Genomic DNA, 13,013 nt, shown 5'->3' with positions numbered 1-13,013 from the left:
CGTTAAAGAACTTTAAAACTTATCTCTTGCCATAGTCACCAGAGCAAGTATACCTTACGCTTTCGGTAATAGAACTTGACGTACAGCTCGGAAAGACAGTACGTATGTAGTTATTTAAAGTTAAATCTGCTGATAATTTAAGAGTATTAAATATTTCTGTCCAACATTCAGATGTATAAGGTGTATAGAACTCCGAAATATCATTAATGTAACCTTAGTACAATCCCTTAGTTTGAGAAATCATACTTAGCATCAAGGTTTTACGTTGCTACGTTAGGTTACTAGATTTCTGTCTCAGATCTATTTCGGTTAGTTAAACAAGTGTCAAAGCGGAAGTCAGGCGTACTCAGGAGGAGACATAGACTGAGATTACAATTTAGTAATGAATTAGTAGTCAGGAAAAATCAATGCACTAAGAAGTGGGATACGAAATTATAGGAAATTCTAAAATCACTGAGGGAAGTGGCAACAAAACGACTATTCACGTTGGTGTGTAGAACATATGAGACTGGTGCCACGCATGAGACTTTCGGGAAAACATCATCCACACAATTATGAAGACCTCAAGAACCGACAAGTGCGAGAATTATCACACAATCAGCTTCACAACCCATGTTTCCAATCTGCTGACAAGACAAATATGCAGAGAATGGAAAAGAAAATTGAGGGTCTGTTATATGACGATCAGTTTGGCTTTAGGAAACGTAAAGGCACCAGAGTGGAAGTTCAGACGTTAGGACTGATAATGGAAGCAAGACTGAGGGAAAATCATGCCACGTTCATAGAATTTGTCAACCTGGAGATACCGTTCAACAATGTAAAATGTTGCAAGAAGTTAGAAATCTTGAGAAAAATAAAGGTAAACTCTAGAGAAAAACGGGCAATGTACAATTTGTGCAATATACGAGAGGTAACAAGAAGACTACGAACCAACGAGGTTCTCGAAATATAAATGTTGTGAAACAGGGGTGTAGTGTTTCGCCCCTACTGTCCAATTTATACATCAAAGCAACAGGGACAGAAATAAAAGAAGGATTCAAGAGTGGGATTAAAATGAAGGATAAAATGATATGAGCGATAAGATTCGCTGATGACATTTCCATCCTCAGTAAAAGAGAAGAAGAATTAGTTGAATGGAGTGTACATTCCAAAGAGTGCAGAATATGAGTTTAGAGTAAATGGAATAAACACGAAAATAATGAGAATTAGCAAAAACGAGTACAATAAGAAGATCAGGACTGGGGATCATGAAGTGAATGGGTGACAGCGTTAAGTGAAGAAGCTCTTGGAACGAGAGGATATTGGGCGTATGAACTGGCCTGTCCATTCCCTCGACTTAAAATCCAGCGAGCCCGTGTCGGATGTTTTGGAAAGACGTACTGCAACAGCGACCGTCGAAAAAGTTGACAGTCGCTCTGGTAGAGAAATAGAACGCCCTTACCAACCTTGTGGCCAGCATCGGGCCCGTCGTTCTTGCACATAAATCCTATAAAGAATCTGGCCCAACGTTTTACAATGGTCAGGGACTCGAGGTATGTACAGTAAACGAGACAGACCATTCTGATGGTAAAGCTCGGTTACATCACGAAGCGGACAGCGATGGCGCAGACTTCTGATCCCGCATATTGCGCGCGCAATCTTCTCGTTAATTACACTCATATTTGTAAAACTCGACCCGAATAACACCAGTTATGTTTATTATTTTGTCTTACACCTTATTTTTTGGATAACAAAAGTGCATTAAATAATAATAGCTAACTGAAAATGCATTCCTTTACACTTGTTTCGGTCATTAATTACGAACGTCATCTGTTCGAAGAAACTTTGTTTTCAAAATTATAGTTTGCAACTGCCATTTATATTCCATTCCATAGACATTGGAACAAAAGATGTAAAATCATATAACCCTTAGCTTACAACAGTCTTATCGCAAAAGTAATCTGTAATTGCTGATCGTGCTGCAGTCCAAAGCTGGAGCTTCTTCACTATTTTTTTTTTCATTGTCTCTCGTTTAGATAAACTTTTCAGATATCTGATTTGGGTAAATGTCTTTGTCCTCACATACAACATGATAATTTTTCCGTCTATATTGGGGAACTTGGATTGTATTGTGGATACACCGTCCCCTTAACCCTACACTCATAGATAAACAGGTTTCAAAAAATTATTTCAGCGTGTCTTTCTCTACTTTCGATACTATGTCGATAAGCACCTCTCAGAAGTGTCTGTTCTTCCTTCGAGAATCTCGAGTCTGTCACATGGAAAATACCATTTACTGATTCTATAAAATTAGCCTCCTAATCTCTCTTGAGGACAAACCTTACAGTTTGCGCAGTACGCCTTGAAAATAACAGAGCGTCCGTTGTGACGTTTTGGGGAATGCGTCCAGAAACATTCACATGCGCTTCCGATCATTTATGTGCAATTGCAAGATCAGAAGCGTTACGTTTCTAAAGACACAGTATTACATTTTTATTAATAATTGTTACATCAAGCATCGAAAATCCGTCGTCGAAAATTTGTTTAGAAGTAGCTTCAACATGTATGGTACTTCATAGACCACCCGCGTCTTTCGATGACTGTCCACTGGATTTGAGAACACATGTTTTGTTTATTGTTATGTTTAGCTGTTAACATACGGTCAAATTGTTGTCTCCCATGTCGGAAGTAACGCCAACACCTGCGCAGTCTATCTTCTGCAAGGTATTTGAATATTACCGTCAGCTAATCCTTTGCCATTGTGACGTGAAAATTGTAACATATAAACTGCTTCCCTGTCGATACTAACGCACGAACCATCACTGCCTGAACATTCTTGTAAGAATCGAATATAACATCATCAGATGAACTCTAAATAATTCGTCCACGAAAGCTTATTTCGTCGAAACTGAGAACAGTCATTGCTTCAGATGTTTTAAGCGGAACTGTTCTACCTGTAATTAAATTTATCACGTCTTTTACTGTTCCTGGCGTGCAACTAACTTGTTTGCCGGTATCTGCGTTGTTGTACGGCAGAATAAAGGGTATCATCAAACTTTTCAAATAATGATTTGATTTCCGAGAAACGATCTTACCTCTATGTAGCACGCTTTCCTTGTCTTACCAAAAATGGAATTTATCGTGGAGTGAAACACTGCGACAAAATTTAAACCAGTTCTTTTTTCACAAACACACGGCTGCTTGCCTTGATACACGCATTTCCTTTTTCCAAGAGAGAATTCATTGCTATCAGAAAACAATTCTGTTTTCAGGTCCTTAATTTCATAATCTTTTCATAATATCTCTGGATGGACACTGGCTCTGTGAAGACGGCCAGTCCTGTTTTCTCTTTTCCGGAGAAATCGAATGTAATTGCCTGCTTGGTGCTGTGTCCACCGCGTGACATCACTGTGGCAGGCAAATACTTGCAAGCAGCCAGAAAACTCTCTCCGTCAGAAGACCATCGTGAATCGGCGTGACTTCAATGTAATTATTGTCTTTGAATAAATGCGTCATTTCCGTTATTCTCATTGCGTATTATTCCATTTACCTTCTGAAATATACTGCAACAGTTCTTTCTGTGTGTGGTACAAGTTCCGTTGGGCTCCGTTGGTAATGATACATGAGCGAAAGTTACTTAGTTCCACGTTTTGCACATCAGTGGATATATCAATCAGCAGAATTACAGTTTTTCAATCGTCTGCTGCGTATACCACTAACGTAATTCTATCAAATTTTAATGATTTCAAAAGTATATTGAATGAAATCAGATAAGCTCGATGAGGTAAGTACAAAATACAAAATTATGCAATTCTGTAAAATGCGGAACATAAGCATTGTAATGTGATAGGACACCAATTGCATGTACTAAATGTTAGTAATTATAACTAAATCATGATCTGTCGGTGAATAGGAAGGTACACCAATTCCGCAAAAGGTAAACCGTTTGACTTGCAATGACACGCAATCATTTGGGATAGAATTCTTTACTAAGATAGGTAAAAAACTTCAGGATCTCTTTTGAAATGGAAAAGTACTAATTGCACTAAATCTGTAACGAGAAAGGCACAGGACAAGAAGTTGTTAAGTACATGAAACAAAGAGGTCGAATGAGCATAACAGCAAATGACTGTCTCTTTAGGAAAATAAGAGAAGACAGTTTCAGGATAATGCCTTACCCTGTAATCAGCCTACTCGAAAGCTCAATATCGCAACATTTTTTTGACATTGTTACGAGTTACCTAAAAGCAGAGCAAAATGACGAGAAGTAATCGGAGCTGTCAGTTTAATTTCGCTCAGGGAAGGAATTGTCACTCATCTATACCGTGTAGTGAGACAGTGAAATTAATTACGTTCATCAGATGATCTGTTTCGCCTAAATAATGGAGGTTGAATTTCAGATTCCATTGTACCAAATTTCTAGGCAGGTCAACAATGAAACTTACATTTGCTTTACTCAATGACGAAAGAAATTCAGCAGCTTTTTATTACAAATGGGTTGGAGGTCTGTAAAAGGAGATACTGTAGTCAGATGTGTTAGTCAGTTGTGTGAAAAGGTTTCAGACATTTATCCATTACGTTCGGTTTGTAATTAGAATAGTTTACAAAGAATAATTTACAAAAGTGTTGTTCCATACTTTACAGCTGCTTGGATTACTAACGATTCTTAACACCTAACGCTGCTTTAGACGAAAGAATTAAAAATATCAAACAATATCACACTTATGTTTTCAGGATATGGTGCCCCACAGCTGGTAAATATTTGGAAAACCTGTCATGTTACCGTCTTGGGCTGCTGATAAATTTCTTTGTTATTTAAACAACCAGTTTCGGGTGATTGACGATCGTTAGGTTGATAAAAGTATTCACAACAGCATTTTACAGTCAGGTGAAATGGTAACCTCTAGAGGAAAGTCTTGTAGACTTTCTTGAAATGCTTTATGTATGTTTTCGAGGGTGGTGAAACCGAATTTTCAAAGTCCCACCAATATTTCTACTCGGAATCGGGGCAAAAATGGAAAAAAAATCACGAAGAATGGGCCCTTTTTTTGCATATGACTCGGCAACGACTCCTATTTACCAAGTTTTCACTATTTGGGAAAATGAAGAAGATAAAATTTCCCACAAAATAGATCTGAGTGACCTTTTCGTCAGACGAGCGCTATGGCGCGAAGCGCGTGTTCAGTTTAGCGAAAATCGTGCGCCGCCAGCAAAATCCAACTGCTCATTTCTTAGTATGCTATAATGTTCATTCAGATGGCAAAATGTAAGCTTTCAAGAGGAGTTCAAATATATTATGGTAATTCCGTAGTAATTATCTTTTGTTTTACACTTGGCGTCAATAATAATAGTTGTCTTAATATAATATTATCAGTATAACGTATGTAAAGAATCTGAGGGAAATTCCAGCCTTTTTCGCTTTGTGTACCACTGTCTTTGTCTTTAATTTATTCACCTGCAATATGATAATAAATATGGATTTCATACAGCTAAGTAAAATAAGATATATCTAATTTTAGTTCGTATCAGGTAGTAGGTAAATAATTACAGTTGAAAACAGTGTACAGTGTTCGTTACCATTATGAGATCATGAGATCTCACTACGAGAACTTAAATGGAATCTGTTGCTTCTGTTAAGAGTTTGGGTGTCGCCATCGGTATTGTCGAAAAGGGATTAAAATGACGTGGATGGATCTAATTCCAAACCCTCTGCCGCCATTGGTGGTACCTCAAAACGTACTGATTTTTGTAGAAGGTATTGTATCCTGAAGCAGACATTACATTTATTTCTGAAAGCCATACTTTTTATAGATGAATACGGCCAGGCCAACTTGCCATAGTGACAAGGAAGAGTTTGGTCTGACGGATGTCAACATGGTGTGTCCTCTATGGCCGTACGTCTGGACTTGAATTTATTCAAGCTACTTCACTTCTGCTTCATCACTAGTCTATTGACGAAATTTTGCACAGTGTCGTGGATGAGGATGGCTATTTCTGTAAGAAACTGGTCTGGACGGAAATATTTCTTTGTGCTCTAAACCTGAAATCGAATATCTTCAGCAAGTAAGTTTGCTGCTGTTTCAACCAGTCGTCGACTCTCTTCCTTTGGTTTTGACCTTTCGACACATGTTAGTTTTCTGTAGGAATTTCCTTCCCAGTGTTTTTGAAACAAGCAACAGTTGATTTTATCACAGATGAGGCAATCATTATATCAGATCCACACTTCTTCAACAGTTGAGCTTTCACAGTCCTTACATCAGGATGGTGGTCACTGTGAGTCTGGTCTATTAACTACCAAAGGGAAAATTGAAACTCCTCTTCATTTTTACTGAAGTAATTGAAAACTTGCTCCATGGCATCATGAGTTTCAGTAGCATATAGCTCTCGCAGTTTGAATGATTTTCTTTTTCTGCCTGCTTTCGAATGCCGTTCAGAACCTTCCTGCATTTCATGTGGTACTTGGGATCTGCCCCAACCTTGTCAACAACTGGTCCAATCTGACTTATTATTGAGGGTCCTAGTTCATTGTTTTGTCTCTCAGCGCTGATGAGAACAGTCTCTTGCAGTCCCAGCTTACGCACCTAACGCATTATATTTCATCGACTGCCAGCGAGCTTGATTTCTTGAGCCAGAAATTCTGGCTTAATAGACAAGTAACACAAAAATATTCGTTTTGAATTCAAAATCTGCTTCAGTAGACCAAATTTCTTTTCGGCTGCAACCAACTGCAAACCTCATGCCTCCAAAGCAGTTAGTTTTTCGTTAGTGCACTTTGCTCGACATGGTTCACGAACCTTATCCACAATTTAGCTCTTCAAGAGGGCAGCTATGCCGTCCTTCCACTCCTTACATGCTCCAAAGACATTCTTCAAACGCAATTTTGCCCTATGTGATGACACTTTTCTCCTATCATGCAGTACGCCATCATATGGAACACATATCTCAATTGAATTCATTACGTATGACTATTTTACTGACTGAAACGGCACATACGTTCTGTGCAACCATTCGAGGGTGACCTCTTAAATACCGTACCTCTAGAGAGCAGGGCTAACGACTGACTTCCTCCCTGTCAGGAGTAGGCAGGTAATTGACGTCTCACAAGCAACTCAGACCTCCACCGCGACAAATGTCAAGTGCTAATCATTCCGCTAACACCGTGACACTGCTGGTAGAAGGAATTCGGCAAAGGTTGTGAAACAAAATAATGTTTGAGTGCGGCGGATAGGTCATGAAGTTGCCTCTGCTTTAAAATCGAGCTGTATTCAACACGCCAAACACGTCATAGGATAGGTCTGACGGAAAAGATCCCATATATCTGTTTTGTGGAAAATTTTACCCTATTTACTTTCATAAATTGTCAACTTTCCCAAAAACGGCACCTTCACGAGCTATAATCGAAAAACTCAAAATATTGCACTAAATTCTTGTTTTTAATTCTGTTTTAAACCAATTTCGGGCCGTAAATTTAGTTGGAACGTCAAAAATTCGGATTCAGCAACCTCAAAAACATGCAGAAAGTTTGTCAAAAAACTTCTACTAAACTCTCCGATATTCTGCGTTTTGGAGCACCATTTGTCAGGGCTATTAGGTGAAACATAAAATCATGACTGTCATTTGAGGAAACCTAGAATTAGACACTGTTATCATATCGTAATATAAACTACATCTTCAGTCTATAACAACTGAACTAGATAGTGCACAGTTTCTATAGACTGACGACGTAATTTGTTCGCACATCAAAAAAAGTTTTCCATCACCTCGGTTTCCAGAGATTCGGAACCTGTTCAGAAAATTGGAATAGAAATCAACATAAACATCCGCCCCTTTTTATTTCTCATGAAGATCACACATTCCATGTCGTACAACCATACGGCGAGACTTTCAGAGGTGGTGGTCGAGACTGCTATGCACACCGGTATCCCTAATACCTAGTTGCACGTCTTCTTGCATTGATGCATGCCTTTATTCGTCATGTTATATTGCACATAAGTTCATCAAGGCACTTTTGGTCCAGATTGTACCACTCCTCAACGGTGATTCGGGGTAGATCCCTCAGAGTGGTTGGTGGATCACGTCGTCCATAAACAGCGCTTTTCAGTCTATCCTACGCATGTTCGATAGGCTTCATATCCGGAGAACATGGTGGCCACTCTGGTCGAACGATGCCGTTACCCTGAAGGAAGTGATTCACAAGATGTGCACATGGGGAGCGAATTGTCGTCCCTGAAGACGAATGCTTTGCCAATATGCTGCCGATATGGTTGCACTGTCGGTCAGAGGCTGGCATTCATGTATTGTCCAGCCGTTACGGCGCCTTCCATGACCACCAGCGGCGTACTTCAGCCCCACATAATGCCACCCCAAAACAGCAGGGAAACTCCACCTTGTTGAACTCACTAGACAGTGTGTCTAAGGCGTTCAGCCTGACCGGGTTGCCTCCAAACTCGTCTCTGACGACTGTCTGGTTGAAGGCATATGCCACACTCATCGATGAAGAAAACGTGATACCTATTCTGAGTTATCTATTCGGCATGTTGTTGGGCCCATCTGTAGTGCACTGCATGGTGTCGTGGCCATTAACGTCGCGAGTGAATTTGCACATCTTGCAGCCTATTGCGGACAATTTGAGTCGTAACACTAGGTCCTGTGGCTGTACGAAAAGCATTATTTAACTAGGTGGCGTTGCTTTCAGGTTTCCTCCGAGCCATAATCCGTAGATAGCGGTCATCCACTGCAATAGTAGCCCTTGGGCGGGCTGAGCTAGGCATGTCGTCGACAGTTCTTGTCTCTCAGTATCTCCTCCATGTCCGAACAACATCGCTTTAGTTCACTACGAGACGCCAACACACTTGCCTTGCTGAGAGCTCTTCCTGGCACCGAGTAACAATTCGGACTGGATCGAACCTCGGTATTGACCTCTTAGGCACGGTTGAACAACAGACGACAACAGCGTGTACCTCCTTCCTGGTGGAATGACTAAAACAGATCGACTGTCGGACCCCCTCCGTCTAATAGGCGCTGCTCACACCTGGTTGTTTACATCTGTGGGCGGGTTTAGTGACGTCTCTGAACAGTCAAAGGGATTGCGTCTGTGATACAATATCCACAGTCAATATCAATCTTCAGGAGTTCTGATAACCGTGGTGATGCAAAACTTTTCGTTGATGTGTGTTACGATATGCTATTCATGTCTAATTCATGGTTTTATATCCTGAGGTTAGTGGTTTTAAATTTCGCCCTACATTATATTGTGAATACTTTTACGAACCAGCCGACCGAAACTAATTGAGTAAATAAAGAATTTTTTCAACAGGTCATGGCAGTAACATGACATTTCCAAATTGTCTGACGTCCTTATGTACTATGGAAGAGAGTATATCGCTGTTTTCCTGAAACATATTGATGGGGCAGATATATACTCGTATTTTAGTTGTACAGCTAGAGAGCTCTAGGTGACTTGAAAAATTTTGGTCTTGACATATATTTGCATGGAGGTACAAAGTATCTACATCAAATGATCAAAGTTATCCGAACACCACTACATAATTCGCAACTAAGCACTAAATGACACGAGAGGTCTCAGAGATTATTGTATTGTAAATAAAATATTGACAACAGAATGAGGTGATGAGAACAGCTCACTGACTTCGAAAATGAGTTAGACTTTCGATGTCACTTGGGTAACAGACCTATGAGGGACACTTCAACTTTTTTAAAGCTGCCGATGTCGACTGTCGGCGAAATGACTGTGGAGTGGAGAAACGAAGGAACAACCACAGCTAAACCAAGATAAGACAGACTCTTGTACTGTCGGACAGGGACCGTCGAACAATGCGGAGCTTGGTTGTAAACGATCGTATGTTCTCAGCGGACGTAATCTCTCTTGAGTTCGAAAGTCCTACCAATCGTCACACTACCTCTTTGTCTGCGTGTACAGAGTTACAAAGAATGGGGCACAGTTGTTGAGCAGCTCCTCTGGAGTCACACATCTCTGCAGTCAGTGCCAGGTGGCGACTCAGGAGGTGTAAAGAGCGACGCCACTGCATAGTTAAAGACTGGAAACGAGTGATTCGGAGAGAGGAATCATCCTACACCTTACGGGAATCGAATAGTAGGGTTCAGGTTTGGCGAATGCCTGCAGAATGTCACCTGCCATCAGGCGTGGTACCAACAGTGATCTACGGAGAAAGCAGTGTTAGGGTACGTGGAAGATTTACGTGATTTGGTGTTGTCCCCTTACTGCACCTATGAAAACGCCAAATGCCTAAGGATGTTAAGATATTGTACAACATTGTGTACTACGTGTTGTAGAGTAAATGCCCTGGGACGATGCTTGTTTGTATCAGCTTGACCCAGCTTCACAATGCTGATAAGGCAGTAACTGTGGAGCAGAGGTTTATGGACAGCAGCAATCTTGAAATGGACTGTACAGAGTCCCGTCTTGAGGCGACCGGAACACGTTTTCCATAAGTTAGAATGTCATCTTCGCTCCAAAGCCCCAGCGTCTAACATCACTAACTCCTCTATTTCGGCTCTTGAGGAAGGGCTGTCTTCATCCACAGTCCTTCGGACACGTCATTGAACGTGTCCCCATCAGACTGCGAGGTGTCATAAGGCTACAACACATATTAATGTCCACTAGTATTATATAGTTACCGACGTGACATTTGTAGAATTTACATTAAAAAAAAATTCAAATAGTCCTGAATATGATCAGCGTACAGCGAAAATTTTGTAGTGCAAGCTGTGTTGATTTACCACCGGATAAAGAAACAGGAAGTGTTACAAACGTAATGACGCCTTCACTTTTTATACATTTGATAAGAACAAATACAGTTTATTACAATTTCTAGCACAATGTTCTGACATGGCCGTTATAAACAAAGTTTTACAGATATAGTCGAGCATAAATTTATGATCAGGAGCTGTAACTGTGCCAGAGAACTATTGGCTTTAATGACTGGGATGAGTCTTTTACACTTATCATTGTCTATAAAGACTGTTAGATAAAGTATTTTGTTTAAAATAATCGGGATCTGGTGTCACATTCCCTTATTTTTTCCGAGGGGGAATGCCCCTTCTCCCATTGCCGCAGAACTAATTTAACTCAAGTCGAAGTCTATATACAGAGTATGCCAAGCATAAGCAAGAAGTAAGTACATTTTACGGGCCTCGGTTGACGAAGTTCAGCGCTGCGTAAATTCCAAGTGATGCTTATGCGCGTCGAGGGCAGACTGAAGCAGCTGTGGGCGCTAACTAGAGAGGAAGTCATCAATAAGTTATGAAGACTGACGAGAATATCTGAGAAGTTCAGAATTTTCATGAAAGAATGGAATGAAGAATAAAGATAGGTACAGGAGGAAAAGTGTACTGGGGTGAGAGAAGGAGATAAGGCCAGATATAAAATTGGCGCAGAGCAGAGGGCGCGTCGCAGTCTGCGATACTGAAGGGGTGGAAGAGAGCGCAAACTTTCGGCACCCACTTCCTGCTCGTCGCTCGCCAAAAACTCGAGCGGAAATACTGCGACGAAAGGAGAGGGCAAAAAAAAAAAAAAGGTGATGTCTGGGGTGGGACGGTGCGAACGGGTTGGAACAAGAGCGCCGCTGGGAAGCAGCCGTTGGGGAAGCTGTGGGAAGAGTCAGGTTAGTAACAGTGAAAGCACTGCAAAGGGGAAAAAAAGGAGTGGGAGGAGAAGAGAGGAAGGAATCCGGGAGGGAAGCTGCGAGAGTGTCACGAACGGAAGAGGGGCGGAAAGGTGAAATTTATAGCGAAACTGCGACGCGGCCACACAAACCGTCACACAGTCTGAGGAGTGAAACAATGCCGGGTTGGAGACCGTTCCCTGAAGATATATCGCGAAATCTGTCGGCGAAATATCTCCGTAGATGTGGCAGCTAAAGAATTTATTGCGCAGTGCGCTACAGTTCTCAGTCTGGGAAGCCTGTCGGCAAGTTGCTGGCAGCGCCGATTGTGTGTCGGTGCGGTACGAGGGGTTGGGGTGACAGGGGGGGGGGGGGTGAGGTGGGGAAGAGCGTGGTTACACGTGGGGAGGGGTCAGAAACGGTTGGGGAAGAGGGGGCAGCTGTCAGTGCGGTAGGCTGGCAAGCTCATTTCACCCGGTTCATAGCTCTGCCAGAAATAGTATTCCTATCCGTAGTGATAAGTAACGAACGGGGCTAGACACTACAGACGATTCTTTTCGTAAGTACATATGCGTTTAATAAATATGTTGGCTAAATATGTATCTTATTCGTATATTATAGCTTTTTATTGGCTCGAATATTTTCTTTTACAAAATTTGTAGCAAACTGTAAACATGGTATTCTGTAAATTGTTTTCATCCGTACAGATTTCAGTTTCGATTGTATGTAGCGTGAGATACAAAGAGACCTCATCTGTTTTTAATGTTACTTGATGATCCAGTTATAATCGGTCCAGTTATATAAATTAATGACGTCTGTAGGATTACTCTGAAGCGTAATATAACTTTGTTGAAACCAGAGACAGTGGAATGGCCTAGGTGGTGCGTAAGAACGGAGTGAAACGACGAGCGCTAATTTCGGGAAGTTTAATCCCACTGCGAGCGAATCTGAAGTGACATACAGATCTGTGCTATAAAACAAAGAAATACGCAAATGCCAGCCGGAGTGGCCGAGCGGTTCTAGGCGCTTCAGTCTGGAACCGCGCGACCGCTATGGTCGCAGGTTCGAATCCTGCCTCGGGCATGGATGTGTGTGATGTCCTTAGGTTAGTTAGGTTTAAGTAGTCCTAAGTTCTAGGGGACTGTTGACCTCAGCTGTTAAGTCCCACAGTGCTTAGAGCCATTTGAACCAATACGCAAACGATTGATAATTACGAATACGGCTGCCGCAGACTGGCATCACAAATGGAGTTGTAATGGTCCTTTGCACCATTTGCTCATAACGAATGAGTGAATAAACGTGCCTCTGGCGTAAGAAATAAACTACGAGCATTCGTGTACACACTGTGTCCAGATAAACAGTGTTTCACTTGTATTTCAATATTAAAAC

General features: G+C 41.3%; 1 protein-coding gene across 1 annotated transcript in view; it reads right to left on the bottom strand.

Moving 5' to 3' along the window:
* The window catches only part of LOC124795797 (nephrin-like), a gene marked incomplete at its 3' end in the record, with an annotated part of 432,232 nt that overhangs the window by 69,332 nt on the left and 349,887 nt on the right, over positions 1 to 13,013 (bottom strand). The window lies entirely within an intron of this gene.

This window comes from Schistocerca piceifrons, chromosome 4 (genome assembly GCF_021461385.2).
Source record: "Schistocerca piceifrons isolate TAMUIC-IGC-003096 chromosome 4, iqSchPice1.1, whole genome shotgun sequence".
Lineage (NCBI taxonomy): Eukaryota > Metazoa > Arthropoda > Insecta > Orthoptera > Acrididae > Schistocerca > Schistocerca piceifrons.
The sequence above is the reverse complement of the archived record's forward strand: the minus strand, read 5'-3'. Positions and strand labels throughout refer to the sequence as shown.